General features: G+C 33.7%; 1 long non-coding RNA gene across 2 annotated transcripts; it reads left to right on the forward strand.

The window, feature by feature from the left end:
* Positions 1–531: 531 nt before the first annotated feature.
* Positions 532–5,224, forward strand: LOC149540546 (uncharacterized). Of its 2 annotated transcripts, XR_016356414.1 has the most exons (4): positions 532–1,404; positions 2,215–2,383; positions 4,828–4,897; positions 5,010–5,224. It is a non-coding gene; the product is annotated as an uncharacterized LOC149540546 (long non-coding RNA). The 2 variants fall into 2 exon arrangements; XR_016356415.1 differs by lacking the exon at positions 2,215–2,383 and having other exon boundaries at positions 533–1,404.
* Positions 5,225–19,929: the final 14,705 nt, after the last annotated feature.

Genomic DNA, 19,929 nt, shown 5'->3' on the forward strand with positions numbered 1-19,929 from the left:
AATGGCGCAAAGGAGCAGGCCTCAGGCACAAAGGCCCTAGCCACACCAGTCATGAGTTGATAGGAGCATTCTCAGAGCCGTCATTTCTTCCCCAAAGGACATATGTATTAATTTTTAACTCCCACACTTGTTATATTTACTAACATTATTACAATCACTTATTCTTGTCTAGTGATCAATATTTTGATGCAAATATTTTTATTTTTAATTTTCGTAATATTTATTTTTAAATTATAAAATCATTAAAATTATTTTACATTAATTTAAAATATTAAGTAGATTTAATATTGTTTCAATTCAAACAAAACATTAATATTAGACATGATAAATTAAGAATTATTTTGAATTATTATTATTATATATATATATACTTTCCATTATTAAAAAAATTTCTTTTTAAAAAATATGAAAATTCATCTAAAACATATTATTCAAATATTATAATACTATTGAATATTAATTAAATAATTGTTATTATTGCTATTAAATTTTCATTTTTACTAATTTAACAAGTCAGCATGTGACATTTATTGTAAAGACAATTGCTAGTTATATTCAGAAACTTCAAACATTTAGCATCTCGTTTGATCATTTGATGAAGTTAATGAGAAAAGGTATCGAAAATGCAGTGTAAAGGGTCCTTCCGATCATACATGTCCGAATAGCAGCTAGGGTTAGGGTATTGAGTTTTATAAAGGGCCGGGTTAGGGTTTTGATCATCAATTGTCGATTCCCGGCAGGGATAATCTGTTCTGTCTGGTCTCTTTTGGTTTTCAGGGGATTCGCATTATACTATTGTTTGTTCATTTTTGGTTTCCAGGGGATTTGCAGTATCCCATTGTTGGTTAATGTAGATTATCTGTATTAGTGTAAATATTGGCAAGGAGGACTCAAAAGATACCATCAAAGTCTGAACCGCTATAATCGTGGGCTGACGATATTGTCTGTTTCTGAGCCAAAATCTCCATAGTTTGTGTCGTGTTCTCTGTTTTCTTTGTTTATCTTTTGGGGGTTTTGCTGAATCGTATTGTGATGGTTTGGTCTCAGAGCTCAGATGATGTGAAACAAGTTGAAGAATGAATCTCTTTGATTTTAAAAATCTTGTTGCACTCTAATTTTTTACTGATGAGCTATCGAGGCCACAGAGTTTTCTCTGTCTTTCTCAATCCGCCCTCTTTGAAAATCTGGGTTGTTAAGAGTAATTGATCATGGGTATTGGGTTTCTTTGGTTTTTGTTCGAAGTATTTGTATCTTATTTTTTCGTTCATTGGCCCCCGAGTTCTCTCAATCTTTGGTAATCTTTGCTGATGTTTGGAGAACATTGATAATGGGTGTTGGGGTTGATTGGTTCTGGTTTTAAGTTCGATTTAATCGCGGTTTCAAATGCAATCCTTTCAGATTCAGGTAAAATTTGTTCTTGATGATTGTTGGGGTTTTTTCGTCATTTCTTTCAGATTGCAAGCTTTCATGTTTGATAATGTTAACAGAATCATGGATCCGTCCTATCGGTTGGATTTATTAATCTGTATTCTTTTTCAAATGTTTTGTTCTCTATATAATTGCTAATTAGGAATTTGATAATCCATCATGTTATCGCCCGTTAGCTGCAAAAGGGTTTAAAACTGTTTGTCTTGAAAGAGGGATTCCAGACTCAACGAAGGCTGCAAATCGAAAAAGGTTTTCCATTTGGAACATTAACACTCCAATGAGGTTTTAACCTATTGGGGTGGGATGGGGGATTTATTCCCATGCATGAAATCTCATTATTGAAAATAAATAAAAGCAGATTCACAAAATAAAGAATATGAGATTTACAGTAGTTCGCTCTAAACTGGTAAATCCACTCTCAAATTAAGGGGTTATATTTATTAATGTTGCACCTATGCAATAGGTACAATTATATGATCTGTACGCATTCATTTATAAGAACTCGCGTAACTACGAAACAAGAGACGTGAGACCAAAAGTCGTGTGCAACCATTGAACTTCACATTCCTACCATTCTGTCTCTTCCCAACCAAATCACCCAAGTCACCCCTCTCAACATTTCCATCACAGGGCTAAGGTATTCGTATTCACATGGCTCGGTGGCCCTTTTCTGCTATCCTCGTATTTCGTCGCTACGCTTCTACATATAAGTTGGGCATGCTAGTTCAGACTTCTTGCACGTGTTTCCTTTGCAGGCCTCTCATTTATCTCATTTTTCCTTTGCAGGCCAGAGCATTCATAGTCTGGTTGACCTAAGTTTGCTTAATGATTTGCCAGAGAGCAAATATAGTCTGGTTGGCTTGAATTGTTTAATGATTTTCCAGAGCAATGTGGAGAAAGATTTAAGATGACAAGTTGGAAAGGTTATGGGAGAGTGGGGTAAAGGAAAATTTAGGTGAATAATATGTTAGATATTTCTGTCCATGGTTAAAAGAATTGTTGTGTTTTTGTAAGGATGGTTTTGTTTTTAAGGATTGTAGATACATTGAGAAGTTTGTGCTAAATGATGAATGATGAAATCTAATAAAGTTTGAGAACTTTGCAATCAAACTGATTATGCTTGATATGGTGGATATTCATTCATATGCAATTTTTTTTTGTTTGAGTGTTATTATATTCAGAATATTTCAGCAATTAATCATTTAAGCTATCAAGTGCACGACACTAATTAAGTCCAAGATCTAGCATTTTCTCAAGTATTCAAGTTATTTTCTTTCATAGATCTAACTTATTTCCTCTATTGGAGGCCAATCAAAAGAGTCTTTTTTTTGTCAAAGAAGGAGATGGACATCCATCTACTTTTATTCATGTCTTCTTTTTCTTCCCCTTAATTAAACATTGCGAAGCTACTAAAACTATTGAACAAAAATAAGTTGTAAAATAGGGATGTAGATCCCATTTAGTGCTTGTCACTTCTTGGTGTGTATTGGGACATCTTTTAAAGTGTGCATTTGTGAAAAGAAGTGATTTACCTATTTACATTGCTTCCCTTTTCCTTGAGTATACATTTTGGTGAATCTCACTCATAGCATTTCCATTTTGATTTTGGTGTAAGATCTCTTTTTTGTGCTTGACTAACATTCATGAATTTTACAAAGTTAGATTGGTGTTTGATAATCTATGTTGTTACATTTCTTTGTTGACATTCCTTCCTTCATGGTATTCTTGCATATGACATTGTGAACTTGTCAAGTATCTTTCTTCCTTTAAAGGCACATCTAAATACTTTTATTAATATTTTATGCGGTTTTATCATTCAAATTTTAACAAAATGCATGAATATGCGAATGAACTTGAACAACACTAATACCAATCTACCTATTTCTACTCCTATAGTGCTTAGTAATCACGATGATAAAGATCTACCTCCTAATGACCCTATCCTAGTGCGACACCTAGATCTTTTCTTCGTCAACCTACTCCAATGGATAGTCTTAGCGAAGCTAGTTAATGTAATTCCTTGGACGATTTTCAACAATAATCCTTTCATCAAAATATTATTCATAATTTTGATATTAGTGTTTTCTTCATGATTTCTCTCCATGAATTTAAGTAGACAAGATCCTAATAAGCCTTCTTCTTTACAACCTAAAGACGAAAAGAATAGTGATAAGGCTCTTCCCATAGAAATATTCCTCTTATTCCTCTTTGTATAACACATTTCCATAGATATCAAGATGAATCTCCTCCACCTTCTACATTAACAATCAATTAGAATGTGGAATATGATATCACTAATTGCACTAGGTGTGGTGTAGCCTTCACACCAAGATGCTACTTTTCCTTTATTGGAACTAAAACAATTGTTTGACATTCTTTTACCAACACTCTTCGTTGTCACATATCATTTTGATGATCACTTAGCTCTAGCTAAGAGAATCTTTTGGAAAATTAAATATGACCCTAAAACTCACTTGTGTTATAGATTGTTTTTTCAAAGAATCAAAGACCTATCAATGCTACATTTTTTGTCAATTTAATCAACAATAAGCAATCTCTTGCTAATTGTATTAAATCTTGACAATTTGTTCAAGATTTGGTAAATAGAACTCGTCTTGCGTTAATAGTAGATCTTATGCTTTTTCTTTATATCAAAAGACATACCTCAAGATATTTTTCTTGTCTCTATTCTTCTTTCATAGGATCTATTATATCTTTATTGGTTTTGTCTAATTTTTGGTGACGGTCTTTCCCTTTTTGGGTGGTCACTTATACTCCTATAACTTTTTGAACATGATATTAATAGTTTAGGCATTTTTGATTGAGGTCTCTTCTACTATTTGATTTGGACTTTTTCTAGTACTACCCCTCTTTGTGTATAGTCTCTTTTGTCTTTGTTTTTCCTTTTATTTTATTTTCTTTTCATGCCCTTGTGCATGGATGTCTTAGCTAAAGATCATTTGCTTGGACCCTTGTGTCTTTGAACTTAGGGTTTGTTTGGTTGCAGGAAGATGACGGGAATTGACTTTTACATAACCTGGTTTTGAAAAAAGTTGTGTTTGTTTCAAAATTGGCAAAATGGAATTATAATAGCTGACTTCTAATTTTGCCTCAAAACTAGGTTATGTGATTTCCCTCTCGAGACTAGAAATTGAGTTTTAAAGCCTGGTTTCACTTTTTGGGGAGTTAGTCAAAATGAAATTGGAAGATTTTTTATGTTCGCCTGCATTTTTTTCGCGCCCAACTCGTGAATATATTACTTAGTTGACCTAAAATATTCTTACCATTTTTTTGTCTCTACATTTTCAGCTGCTTCACTCTGCATTTTCATTGGTTCAACATTGTTTTAGCATTTTAACTTTAGAGGGTTTAATTGTGTTGGCATTTTTTGTTTTACAGGGTCAAAGTTTTCAGCATTTCCAGCTTGGAGCTTTATGTCTGCATTGAACATTCCTCGGTACTCAATAAGGTGCGTGGGTTTTTTTCTTGGTTCACCTTTTCTAGGCATGTAAAAGTTCGGGAAATTGCTTTTAAGTAGATAAGATAATATAAGATAAGATAAATTTATTAATGTTCAACAGGAAACCAACGATGGTCTAAGGGATTGGAAACAATACAAAAGGCAAACACCAGCAAAGGGATGCACCAAACAGATCTTATTTTTTATCCTCATTTATTTTCTTAGGTTTTCATATGTAATTGAAACTTAGTTGTGTTTTGACCTTCAAACACCGTCAGCTTCCTTGTGAATAGATGTAGCTTCATTTTTACAATGGTGCAAATTATTTTTACTGTATATTGCATTCTCAGGCACTATTTTTTGCTATATTTTGTTATCATCAGTGCAAACACAACACACACACACACACACACACACACTCTCTCTCTCTCTCTCTCTCTCTCTCTCTCTCTCTCTCTCTATTTGTGGTGTTGATTATAATCAAAGATGATTTGTGATATTTTCCTCCTGTCTTTACTATTTTGTATCGTGTATTTTTAAATACAAATCAAACTATATGTTGGTGATTTCATTTTAATGTTCTCTATCTCCAACCTCTTAAATATTCTTGAACTTGAATATATATCTGACACATGTATCTATAATATTCTTGTATATGTGTTTTGATATGTTGAAGCCATCGATGAAGTTTGTGAGTCTTCAAAATTTCGGTGTCTTTGTTGTTATGCCAAAACCATCGTGTGTTGTTCTAATCGTTCAAACCCTTCAATATTGTTTCTATAGGCTTTTATGTCACTGCACGATGTAGAAATTCAGTATCTTGTGGTCACATATTTCATATCTACATATTATTCAAACAGGGATCCGTAAACAAGCTCTTGTTTCAATCATTTGATTATGTTCTTTAGAGTCTTGAGAGTTGCTAAATGTTCACCGTACATGTGTAGTCATTGTCTAATAATTTTCCCTGCATACCTTTGTTCCAAGGTTGAGCCTATGAAAGTAATATTTCTTCTAAGGCATTGATTGATATGTTATATTAGTGTCAAATTACTCCAAGTTGAATTTCAAGTATGTCATGTATCTCCAGTTGTATTATGTGATGCACGACACTGCAAAATAGTTTAAGTGTATTTATTAATCTATGCAACTGCAATGCTCCATCCATTTACAAACAATTTTACAATCTATATCCTTTTTTCCCTCCAGTTATGCCTACAACAAGAAACTCCAGCACATGCTTCAATTCAAACTTTTGCATTCAATCAAGTAGAAAATGATTTACTTATATTGATGCAACGAGAACTGATCTTTTTGAGATGGTACTTGAAAGATCTCTTCTTCACCTGTGATCTTTTATTGAAGTTCCAAGATCCCTCAATGTTTAAGCTTCCTTTGCATGTCAGAGACAAAAATAATAGCATCTAGAACATGAATGCCATCATTGCAGATTCACTAGTGTGACATCCTTCAATTATCAATAGCAAATCAGTTTGAGAAGACAACTAAACTATTAAAAATATATGCAGAGGTGATAAAGTGATATATGTAACATATGTTGTGATGTGGAGCCTAATCAGACTTGGAGGTTTATTTGACGCAATTTCCCTCTAGATTATTTCTACGGGGGTTTGGGGGTAGCGCCCCCAAGACGAGGTCAAGGGGTAGTGCCCCTACAGGGTCTTGGATTAGCACCCTAGGTGCGCTCCTTGTTGCAGTACAGGGTGGGGTCGAGGGGCAATGCCCCTGGGGGGTTTTCAGGGGCAACACCCCCAAAGCCAAAAATGCTCTTATAATGTAAAAGGCGTCGGCTACTATTTTTCTATTATTCTAGCCCTAATTTTGTAAGCAACAAAAAGCCTATATAAAAGGCTTAGGGTTAGGGATTTTCATTATGTGTGATGTGAAAATTGGTTCTTGTGGTGGTATTAAGCTGTAAGGGATTACATATTGTAATCATTGGATCATAATAATATTGGACTTGCTGTTGGTGGACGTAGCCCAAGGATTGGGTGAACCATGTTAAATCTTGGTGTCTTGTGTTCTCTTATGTGCGATCTATTATTTTCTGATATTGGTTATATTTGCATGTAACTGCTATTTCTGTCTGAGCTTAATCTTAACAAGTGGTATCAGAGCTAGACTGTCGTCATTTTTTCTTTTATGTAGATCGTTGTCATTTTTTTTTATAATAGCAATCCTCTGCAAGAAGGTCTCACGGTTGAGTGGGGGTAACAATAGACAAGGATAAGTTGAGGGTTGACAAGTTTAATGGGTAGAACTTTCAGTTATGGAAGATGCAAATGGAGGACTATCTCTATCAGAAGGATTTATGAAGCCGTTGGAAGGAAAAACCAAGAACTAGAGATCTATGACAAATGACGACTGGGATCTTTTAGATAGAAATGCACTTGGAAGCATTTGATTATGCTTAGCATCATCGGTGGCATTTAATCTAACAAAAGCAAAGATGATGGAAGAGTTGGTGGAAACTCTCGCGAAATTGTGTGAAAAGCCCTCCGCTTCAAATAAGGTATTTCTCATGAAGCGTTTATTTAATATGAAAATGGCAGAAGGTGGATTTGTTGTAGATCATTTAAATGAGTTTAATACTGTTACTAGTCAATTATCTTCCGTGGGTATTAATTTTGATGAAGACATTAGGGCTCTCTTGATTTTGTGTTCTTTGCCTGAAAGCTGGAATGGTTTGGTAATGGCTGTGTGTAATTTTGTTTCTGGATCTAATACCCTAAAATATGGTGATGTGATTGATGTTATTTTGAGTGAGGAAACTCGTAGGAAAACCTCAGGTGGATCTACATCAAGAAGTGCTTTGAACGCACAAAGTAGAGGCAGAATGACTGAGAGAGGAAGTAATTTTGAAAATCGTGGAAAATCAAGAGGAAAGTCAAAGGGGAAGAGGTCTCAATCCAAAGGATCGAGAGATTACTGGTACTGTAGAACCCAGGGCATAAGAAGAAAGATTGCTGGACTTGAAAGAAAAATGAAGGAGATAAACACGAAGAGAATAGGGGGGCAAATGTGGTAAGTAACAAATCTGAAGATGATGCTTTGCTTCTATTTTTAGAAAGTATTGATGATTCATGGGTTTTAGATTTTAGTGCTTCATTTCATGCTACACCTTATAGAGGTTATTTTATTGATTATGTCCAAGGGAATTTTGGACTTGCTTATTTTGGGGATAATGAACCCTGTCAAATTGTTGGAAAGGGAAAAGTTAAGATTAAGTTGCAAAATGAGAATCATTGGCTTCTACATCAGGTAAGACATGTTCCAAGGCTGAGTAGGAATTTAATTTCAGCAGGGCAACTCAGTGATGAGGGTTGTGTAGTTACTTTTGATGATAAAAATTGGAAGGTTTCAAAAGGTTCTCTTGTAGTAGCAAAAGGTGTGAAAGTAGACACCTTATATCTTTGTACATGTCATATTGTTCCTTTTACTTTGATTGTTTTAGAGAAAAACAAATGTTCAGGAATAGTTGTCACAATTGAGCAGGGAGAACAAATAGCTACTGTAGATTCTGATACAATGTTGTGGCACAATAGACTTTGGCACGAGTGAGAAAAGTATAAAAGTACTTCATTCAAAGAAAGTTTTACCAAGTCTAAAATGTGTTAATATGGATATCTATGAAATTTGTGTATAGAAAACAAAAGAGAGTGAGTTTTGTGAAGACTGGGAAAGAAAATAAAAGTGAAAAATTAGAGCTTGTGAATACAAATGTATGGGGACCATCTCAGGTATCTTCCCATGGTGGCTCTCATTATTATGTTACATTTATTGATGATGCAACTAGAAAAGTATGGGTTTATTTCCTTAGACAAAAATTTGATGTATTTCAAACTTTTAAGAAATGGAAATGCTTGATTGAAAATGAGACTGGTAAGAAATTAAAATGTCTTAGATTTGATAATAGTGGTGAGTATTGTTGTCATGCATTTGAAGATTATTGCTCCACTAATGGTATTCATAGACATCAAACAATTCCAAGGACTCCACATGAAAATGGAGTGGTTGAACGTATGAACAGGACTATAATGGAGATACAAGACACATGAGGTTGCATGCAGGGTTGCCTTTAAACATGTGGGGGGAGGCTGTCAATACTATTATATATTTGATTAATAGAAGTCCCTCTACTCCTTTAGGCTATGGTATTCAAGAGGAAGCATAGATTGATAAGACAGAGAGTTATTCTTTTCTCAAAATCTTCGGTTGTGAAGCATTTGCTCATATAAATTCTGAAAATAGAACCAAGCTGGAAGCTAAGTCAAAGAAATGTGTATTTTTTGGATATGACATTAATAAATTTGGTTATAGGTTTTGAGATTTTGAAAACCATAAAATTGTAAGAAGCAAGGATGTCATATTCAATGAGAAAGTGTTGTACAAAGATCTGTTGCAGCAATATGAGAAGAAAAAAGATGATTATGTAGTGTTGGATGATACTCCAAAAGCTGATGTTCTAGCAATTTCTCATGATCTACAACAACCACAACAAATACCACATACCCCAGTGAATGTTAAATGGTTAACAAGGCCAAGTAGACCTCTAGAAATATTTTCTCCTTCCTTGTATACTATTTTACTTACTGATGTTGGTGAACCTGAATGTTATGATGGTGGATACAAAGATTCAGTGAGAGTTTGCAATGAAAGATGAAATGGACTCTTTGCTGAAAAATAAGACATGAGATTTATACAAGTTGTCTGCAGGTAAAAAGGCTCTACAAAATAAATGCGTTTATAGGTTAAAAGAAGAGGATGGAGGTAAGAAAAGATTTAGAGCCAGGTTAGTTGTAAAAGGATTTACACAGAAAAAGGGCATTGATTTTGATGAGATATTTTCTCCTGTTGTTAAAATGACTTCTATTCACACTATTTTAAGTATTGTGACTACTGAAGATTTGCATTTGGAGCAACTTGATGTTAAAAAAAACTTCCTTCATGGCGATTTGGGTGAAGAGATATATATGACACAACCATAGGGATTTGAAGTTAAAGGAAATGAGAATTTAGTGTGCAGATTGAAGAAAAGTTTATATGGCTTGAAGCAAGCACCTCGGCAATGGTATCTGAAATTTGATAGGTTTATGCATGAGCATGGATATAGTAGGTGTCATTCAGAGCATTGTGTTTATTTTAAGAGGTTGGATGATGACAACTACATTATTTTATGTTTATATGTTGATGATATGCTTATAGCTAAGTCTAACATGGATCACATTAAAGGGCTGAAATGCGAGTTAGCACATGCATTTTCTATGAAGGATAACAAAACAATTCCTTGGTATGAGATTTGTAGAGATAGGATGAGCAAGATATTGACATTATCTTAGGCTAATTATATTGAGAAGGTGTTGCAACATTTCTCTATAGAGAATGCTAAAGCTGTCAGCACACCTTTACCTGGTCATTTGAAGTTGACTAAGGAGATGTCACTGAAGACACAATAAGAGGAGATAAGATGTCCACGGTACCTTATGCTTCAGCTGTAGGAAGCTTGATGTATGCTATGGTATGTACAAGGCTAGATATTGCACATGCAGTGGGAGTTGTTAGAAGGTATACGAGTTATCTAGGGCTAGAGCATTGAAATGTAGTTAAATGGATTCTTAGATATTTGAGAGGAACATCCAATTAGTGTTTACATTTTGGGGGCTCTACTATTGATTTACAAGGATATGTTGACTCAAATTTGGTAAGGGATATTGATACTAGGTAGAGTACTACAAGTTATGTATTTATTATTGGGGGGGTAATAGTGAGCTGAGTTTCTAGGTTATAGAAGGTTATGTTTTATCCACTACAGAGGTAGAGTATGTTGCTACTATAAAGGCGACTAAGGAGATGATATGGCTTCAGTTCTTCATGGAAGAATTGGGACACCCATAGAGGGATAATTATTTGTTCATAGATAGCTAGAGTGCCATTCATCTTGCAAAGAATTTAGCTTTGCATTCAAAGAAAAAACACATATAGTTGTTGTACCATTTCATTCGATCCGTTTTGGATGATGAACAATTAAAGTTGGAGAAGATACATACAAATGATAATCCAACAGATGTGTTTACAAAGGTTGTAACAAGGGAGAAGTTGAATTCCTCCTCAGCTTCAGTTGGTCTTCTAGCCTGAACAAAATAAAAGAACAATAGAGTCTAGGGTGGTTTGATATTCTAGTGGGAGCCACAGGTTTAACAGTGCTATGATTAGTCTCCAAGTGGGAGGTTATTATTGTGAAGTCTAATCAATCTCTAAGTGGGAGATTGTTGTGATGTGGAGCCTAATTAGACTTGGAGGTTTATTTAGTGTAGTTTCCCTCGAGATTATTTCTACAGGGGTTTGGGGGTAGCGCCCTTGCGAGGTCCAAGTGCGCTCCTTGTTGTAGTATAGGGTGGGGTTGAGAGGCAACACCCCGCAGGGGGTTTTTAGGGGCAACGCCCCCGAAGCCAAAAATGCCCTTATATTGTAAAAGGTGTCGGCTACTATTTTTCTATTATTCTAACCCTAATTTTGTAAGCAACAAAAAACTTGTATAAAAGGCTTAGGGTTAGGGATTTTCATAATGTGTGATGCAAAAATTGGTTCTTGCGGCAATATTGAGCTGTAAGGGATTATAGATTGTAATCAGGTTGTAATCATTGGATCATAATAATATTGGACTTGCTATTGGTGGACATAGCCCAAGGATTGGGTGAACCATGTTAAATCTTGGTGTCTTGTGTTCTCTTATGTGTGATATGTTATTTTCTGATATTGGTCATGTAATTGTTTTTTTTTTTTTGAGGTTAATCCTAACAACATACACCCAAGCCTCAATGAGTTAACAATTCTGATGATTCCTTCACAATTATCAGAGTATATCTCGATTCCTTGACAAAATCTTTCTCATTGTGCTTCCATATGTACATTCAAAAAACACCTTAATCATCTCTACTTTTCACATGTTCAGTGAGATTCTTTCCGATGGATGGCCATAATGTCTCTTTTGAATATTTTATACCTCATAGTTCACATAAATTTTGATCACTAGATTCTTCACATCAATAATAAGATAAGCAAGTATCTAATTATTTTTCCTCGAGAAGGTTAGAGAGGGTAATGAAATGGAGGTCATAATTTTCCAAATTTAGGGCTTCATCAAATAGTTTGTGAACTCCATTGCATTACAATGTCTAATTTCATACTCCAATTAACTATACCATTATTTATGTATTGTTGTGATTTGAACCATGTTTTTGTATTCTTTGCACTATAATTGTATTTAAGAAATTGCTGTAAAATTTATCAAAAAACCCTTGTTCTATCACAAAGCTCCCCATCATATCATTGCTAGAACACATTATTCAATTGGATATGAAATGGACACTTTGTTTTTTATAATAAGTTTTAGTATTTTTTTGACAACCAGTAATCTGTAACATTGCTTTAACTCACAACTACTTTCCATTAACATCTTCTTTGAATATATCTGTTGCATTTCCCAACCTTCTACGTTCTTTATTTCTAGATCTCTTTGTGACATGGCTTTATCCCTATCACATTCATTGAAGCATTGTTTTTTCCTTAATTTTGTTTGCATTTATGATAGCTAGACATATTTTGACAGTTATATAGCTCTAGAGAAATCATCAAGCTAACCGAGCTCTTGATAAAAGCGAATATATCTACATCAGAAAAAGCAGTGATATTTTCTCTATGAAACATCCAGTGCCCCTTTTCATCCAATAATGAACTTCATCTCTATTGAAACAATTAAGTTAGACCTCTAAACTAAACCTCACCAAAAATAGTAATAAAATATTGTGAAGCAATGATGTTTTCTCTAGAACACAATGAGCACATAGTCTTTCAAAAATCATGATATGCAAAGGAAAGCACCGTCATCAATATGTGATTCGCTATATTTTAACTATTATTACTCCATTAAATATTATTTACGAAGAATACGCCAAATGGCACTAATGTAGATGAATAATGTAGTATTGGCCGGAAACAACTATGACTAGAAAGGCAGGCCGTCAAAGGACCTATTTATCTTGACTCAACTCTTTGCACAATTGCTCAGTATTATAAATTCCTTTGACAACACATGCTAGTTCCTCAATCCTTCTTGCATTTTTACTCGTTTAATCACATCCATGTCTTGTAATATCTAGCTTGGAGTCTTTAGTTCAACAATTTTAAGAATGAGACAAGAGGTATGTTGATGAAATTTTCTATTGTTATTTTATTTGGGAGAGTCTAGTCAAATATATTTATCCGTAGTCTTAAACAAAACATAATTCTGACTCCAAAATATTTCTCTCAACACTTGTTATCCACACCAAACTTGTATGGAACCTCCCAACCATTTAAAATGCATAAAATAGATCCTTCTTGCGACTCTTACTAAAAGTTTGATTAAAAAAAAAATATTGTCTAGATAAGATGATTATATATTGGAAAGAAATCATATATTGTTGATGTTTGGATCATAGTTTGTAAACTCTCTAAGAATTCCTCATGTTGTTGAATACTATATTCTCATGTATAACTGTGACTTTTTTTAAGGTTACCGATGGCTCCTATTAGAGATAAAAGAATCTTGGTTGTCATTGTTAGGAAGACCAGAGTAATTCGTGTTCTTGCTGCTATTCTTTCTTTCCTTGTGACATCTATAGTAATATCTGCTCAACAAGATAGAGGAGAAAGATGTAAGTGCCAAAGAGACAAAATTTCATTTTATAAGTGAATTGTCCATTCTAATGAGACAAATTGTCATGACTAGAGGGACTTTCTTTCATCTAGCTGATATTCTAAGGCAAAAAGGTAACATTCGAGATACAGTAAAAATAGAGTTAGATATGTCTTTATGTTCTCAAAAGATTGGACTAAAATGAAAATCTTGATGGTCTGTGGACTCTCGGGTTGTTTTCCATCTTGTTGGGAACTTTGGTGCGTTCCTCTAGTTTGTTGGGTGGTTTCCACAATTGTTTTAAGATCCTCTTTGTTATATTTTCTTGTCCCTTTGTATAAGGTTTCAGGTCCTTTCAAAACTTGTTTTTACTTAATCAAAGCATAGGGTTGGAAGAGCAACTAGTGATGTTCCTCCATACACTTGGCCACAATCTGAAGAATTATAAGATTTCTCACAAATTTGGTCACTCAAGAGAGATAGTTAGCCGAAACTTTCATAAGGTCCTAAGAGCTATCTTATCTCTGCACATTGATTATCTTGTACCCATTGGTCCAAACACTCTTGTTGAGATTATTGGGAAGGATCATTTTGATCTGTATTTCAGGGTATATCTCATAGCTCTACATGCTTGCTTCACATTCAATAATATTAGTTGACATTTACTCATATTACTACACATTTGATTATATATGTGGTCACTGTAGAATTGTATTGGAGCAATTGATGGATCTCGTATTTTGGTTATTCTCGATGTCAAGATACAAGCTAAACATTGTGACAGAAAAGGCCACTTGTTGCAAAATGTTATGGGTGTCTATTCATTTGATTATAAGTTTTAATACATTCTTGCTAATTGGGAAGGGTTTGTTGTAGATAGTCATGTTCTTGCTTCGGCTCTTACCAGAGAAGATCCATTGGTAGTTCCCCCTAGTATGTCAAATCTACTTGTAAATGATTTTATAGCGAAGTTTACTAGAAATGAGGCAACATTCTGACAATATTCATTTCTATACATTTTTTGTAGGAATTTTTTTTATAGTTGGTGTTAGGTATCCAAATGTTCCTAGATTTCTTGCCCCTTATCGATGTACACATTATCACCTAAAGGAGTTTTCAAAAGAAAACCCAATAGACACTGCACATGAGTTATATAACCACCGACACTCCTCACTTAGGAATATAATAGAGCACACATTTGAGATTTTGAAGTAGTGTTTTCCTATCTTGAGGCATGTAGCGTCTTATACAATAATGACACAAACAAAAATTATTTTAGCATGTTGCATATTACACAATTTTATAACTATATAGGATGGTATTCCATCTCAAATAGAGGTAGAAGAGGATGACGATTGTGATGGGATAAAGGTACCATTACTTGAGACATATGGATGATTCAACGAGATAGGGATGATTGGGGAAAGTTTTGAGATGAGATAGCTAAGAGGACATAGGAAGATTGTAGATCTCGTGCTTAGTTTTAATAAATCAACATGAACAAAATATTTGCAGCTTCCTAGTGATATGATATTTGTGATGTTGATATGTCATTATTATAATTGAATTTGATTGTATAAATAAAAAAAGTTATACTTAAGTTTTATTTATGTTTGTTCCTTGCAATCCCTCAAAATATTTGAATTCACTTTTCAAGTAGATGGTTAAAATGCTTTATCTATTGTTCTACATGCATTTGATAAAAGTTCTTGCAATTTTTCACTTCATTTCTACACTATGTAGTGATGGTTTTGAGTTTTTTTTTTTTTTTTTTCATAGTTTATACTTTTTAAAACCAAATATATTATCTATTTATGCTCACTGAGTTCCATATTGGCTAATGATGGTGCATTGATCTTACCTTTGTTGTTCTTTGCCATGTATAAATGTTTTCTTTGAGTGGATCTTTGTTAACCTGGCTATATTTTCCTCTTTTGTTTGGTGTGAACATTTGGTGGATGATTGAAATGAAATAAAAGTGCTATGATGTTATAAATGTTACTATGGATAGCTATGAATAGTTTATGATTTCAATTGGAATCATTACATGCAATCTCTATATTTGATGAATCTATAATCTCTCTACTTTCATTTTATAATATTGTTTCAATATTCAAAAATACTAGCTATTGTGTAAAGGAAAAATGGTTGTTGTTCCAAAAGGAGGAATGTTGTTATAATGTGAAATAGTGGCTGCTGTTGTATGTTTACTAGGTTTTTAAGCTAATAAGTGGTATACATTCAAATTTTCAATCATGGTCATTGAGAAATCTTTTGAAGTGTATGTGTACACCTTATAGAAGTTGTGGTTGAAATTTGAATCATGAGAAGGATAACAATAATCAAGTCATACAAGAGTCTTGGAACTTTCATATCTATCATTTCATATTGAAACATTCTTTTCATTTTTTTACTTGATTAGTTTAAATTTTAAAACTTTGAATTAATCTGTTGTGTGTCTCTTGAACCCTATTTTACAATGCCCATCTCTTCTATTCATGAATTTCATAATGTTACCATGTTCAATGATTTGTTTGTACCCTTACCCAAACTAAGGACTTAGATTCCTTAACTCAACTCTTCTTCACAACCCCATAGCTTTTGCATGATGTTTCAGTTTGATAACTTGAATTTAATACTATCATGAGAGGTCGAAGTATCTACTCATAATCATTATTTATTAGGCTTCTCCAATAGTATATTCTTCTTGTATTAAAGCTTGCAAAGTTTCCCACATCCACTTCAAAAACTAACAATAGTTCTGGATCTGCTACCAAATGTTGAATACATTTAAAAGTGTTCATTTACTTTATACTTCTGCGAGTTCTGGAAATGGTGGCATATGTTTGCATCATGCTCAAAAGGCTGATAGGTTTTAAATATAGTGTTGAATTAAGTTTATTTTACCTCTAAGCCAAGAAGTTGGTGCCTTTAACCTTGGCATCAGTGGTGAAGAAGTGGAAACGGGTCTTAATAATGCCTTGTTATTCAAAATTTTCATCATGGGTCTCATGGTGTTGTGCAACAACTCTGAACTAAAATGGTTTCTGCGGATGACAAATGAATTTATACATAAATTCTATTTCCTTGTATTTAAATATAATCTACTCTAGAACTTTGAAAATATTATTGCATATTGTTTGTTGGTAGATTGAGTAGGAAAATTAATTTTACTATTTCCTTTGTCTCATTATTGAACTTTTTCCATTGCTTTTGTCACATCGTCAGATGTGTGATAAGTTTACAACCATTTTGTTTATATTTCATGAGGTTGCTAGTATAGAATTCTATTTTTTAATTCTCTATTTCTTAGAGTTTTTTGAAGAAGGTTTACAACTCTATTACTAACTAGTTGATATATAACAGATTTAATTTATTCTGTTTGTTTTGGTCATATATAGGCTGAAAGTATTTGAAGTTGTTGATTGATTGTGACAAGTTTTAGATTTGTTGAATAATGTATAACAAAATTTAGACAACCCAATCGACTTCTTCTTTGAAGAAGGTAGTTTGGACTAGAGAAATGGAACATAGGTTCATTGACCTTCTCGTAGAGCATGTCTAGATGGGTCGAAAAGGAAGGGGGGGCATGGTAGAAAGAGGCATGGACAACAATTGAAAAGAAGTTCACTGCTGATTTGAAACTAAATTTGCCAAAGGATAATTTAAAAAATAAGCTCAAAACATGGAAGGTTGGTGATAGGATTATGAAAGAATTGAAAAATACAAGTGGGTTTGAGTAGAATGAGACCACTTAATGTATGGATGCTAAGGAAAGGGTGTGGGATGAAATGCTAAAGGTAATATGATCTTTAAATTATTTTCATTAAGTATAATCTATCTTATTAAGTCATCACTAAAAAATAATAAACTAATTCATTCGTGATGCCAAATACATTGAAAATATTTCAAAGGTGCCAAGGTGTAGTGTTAGAAATATAGAATAGGCTAGGTTACTGAGAGGGGAGGGGTGAATCAGGAACCAATAAAACTTAATCTTATTACACCAAATAATCCTTCATTTATATACTAATCTGATTGCATGCATGAACGATTGAAAGCATTAAAACATTTATAACAAATTGACACAAGATATGGTAACCCAAAAACCTTCCAAATATAAAGTAAAACTGGGGTGGGGATGATACACACAAGCTTTAGTACTGTAGTATAAAGTTGGCCAATTAAGGTTTACAATTGATCACTTCTGATGATCTGCTCTATTAGGAGCAATAATAGCTAGGTCCACCTTGTTAAAGGATTTACAAAACATACAATGAAGTATGCACTTGGTAAAGAAATTTTCAAAAGACTGTTAAGTCTACCTTGTGAAAGGATTTAACCATTCCACATTTTAGGATGAACCAATACTTTATCTTTGATTTGCAACTCTGATTTGTTGGTCAAGATTCCTTTGAAGTGTAACAATCACCTTGTTGTGATAGAAAAATCTTTGCTGCTTCTGATACTGCTTATAGCCTTCTCAATTCACACTTCTGCTCTTATTATTTCTCACATATATATTTTTCTTTCTTGGATGTGAGACAATACATTTCATATATACCAATCCAAATTAAAATTCATCAAAGTCGGCTACAATACAAGTTTCACCAAAATATACAAAGTTAGCTCAACTGTTGGTACTTGGGTTCTGAAGACAAACTCGTTGAGGTTCTGATACTTTGTAACCATTGTCAACACTCGACATTGTCATGCTCTCGGTAGACATAGGATCTCGGTTCATACTAATCACTTCCAAGTAGTCTGAACTCAGTTAACACTGGTGACTCGGTGAACACTGTGAAACTCGACATATAAACTGAATCACTTGGTTGACACTGCATGAATCGGTCAACACTAACACTGCAAGCTTAGTATAAAATGAATCACTTGGTTGACACTTCCTAGCTTTGTCAACACTGGATTCACATCACTGATACTACAAACTCGATAGACATTGGAGACCACGTTTGACACTGTGCAACTCGATTAATACTAAGAAGCTCAGCTTGCACTGTTACTTATCAACTTGGTAGATACTTCTCAAATGTGAATTGAATACTGATTTAGGGAAGAATATCAAAACTACATTCCATAATAGTCAAACCAAATCGAAAGAAATTCTAGAACTTATTCATTCAGACTTATGTGGTCATATGTCAGTTCCCTCTCTAGGAGGTTCTCTATACTATATCATATTTGTGGATGATTTCTCTAGGAAGACATGGATCTATTTTCCTAAAAGTAAAAAATCTAAGGAAATCCTGACTAAATTTAAAGAGTTTAAAGCCCTTGTAGAAAACCTTTCTGGAAAGAAAATAAAAGTATTAAGAACAGACAATGGTAAAGAGTACATTTTTGATATCTTTATAAGTTATTGTAAAACTTTTGGGATCAAGAGGGAGTGTTATGTTCCTTATAATCCTCAACAAAATGGAATAGCTAAGAGGAAGAATAGATTCATAGTTCATTCTGCTAAAACAATGCTTCATGATCAAAATCTTGAAACTTTTCTTTGGGGTGAAGCTGCAAATACTATTGTTTTCATTCAAAATTGGTGTCTCCACTCTTATCTTGAATTTAAGACCCCTAAAGAGTTATTTACCAGGAAGAAACTTGACCTTAAATACCTAAGAATTTTTGGTTGCCTTGTCTATGTACATATTCCTAAAGAGAAGAGAACCAAACTAGAGCCCTCAGGAAAGAAAGGAATCTTTGTAGGTTATACTAAAACTTCAAAAGCATATTGCATCTATATCTTTGGACAAAGAAATATTGAACTAAGTCAAGATGTAATATTTGATGAAGATTTGGCCTACAAAAGATCTAAAGATGAATTAGATTCAGGAGAAACTCTAGAAGAAAAAAACTTTGATAATGAAAGGGAGTCTCTAATGGAGGAAGATAAATCAATTGAACCCATGGACTTTACTTACACCTTTGAGGAAAAGAAAAGACCACTATGGTCCAGAAAGCTAATTGAAGTAAACAATTCCATTCCCTCATATTTCATTAGGGAAAGAAAACATCCTAATATATACTCAAGTTAGATTGCATTAATGAGTGAAATCTCCAAATCCGAACCATTTGATGTAAAAGAAGCTACAAAACATCAACATTGGAAACATGCCATGATAGAAGAATATAACTCCATACTTAAAAATGATGTTTGGGATATTGTTCCTAGACCCAAAAATAAATCAGTTGTCTCCTCAAAATGGCTATTTAAAATTAAACATGTTGTAGATGGAAGTATTGACAAGTACAAAGCAAGATTTGTAGCAAGAGGATTTTTCCAAAAGGAAGGAATAGACTATGAGGAAACTTTTGCTCCAGTAGCCAG

This window comes from Cupressus sempervirens, chromosome 9, assembly GCF_028749045.1.
Source record: "Cupressus sempervirens isolate cs-2001-9-10 chromosome 9, ASM2874904v1, whole genome shotgun sequence".
Classification (NCBI taxonomy): domain Eukaryota; kingdom Viridiplantae; phylum Streptophyta; class Pinopsida; order Cupressales; family Cupressaceae; genus Cupressus; species Cupressus sempervirens.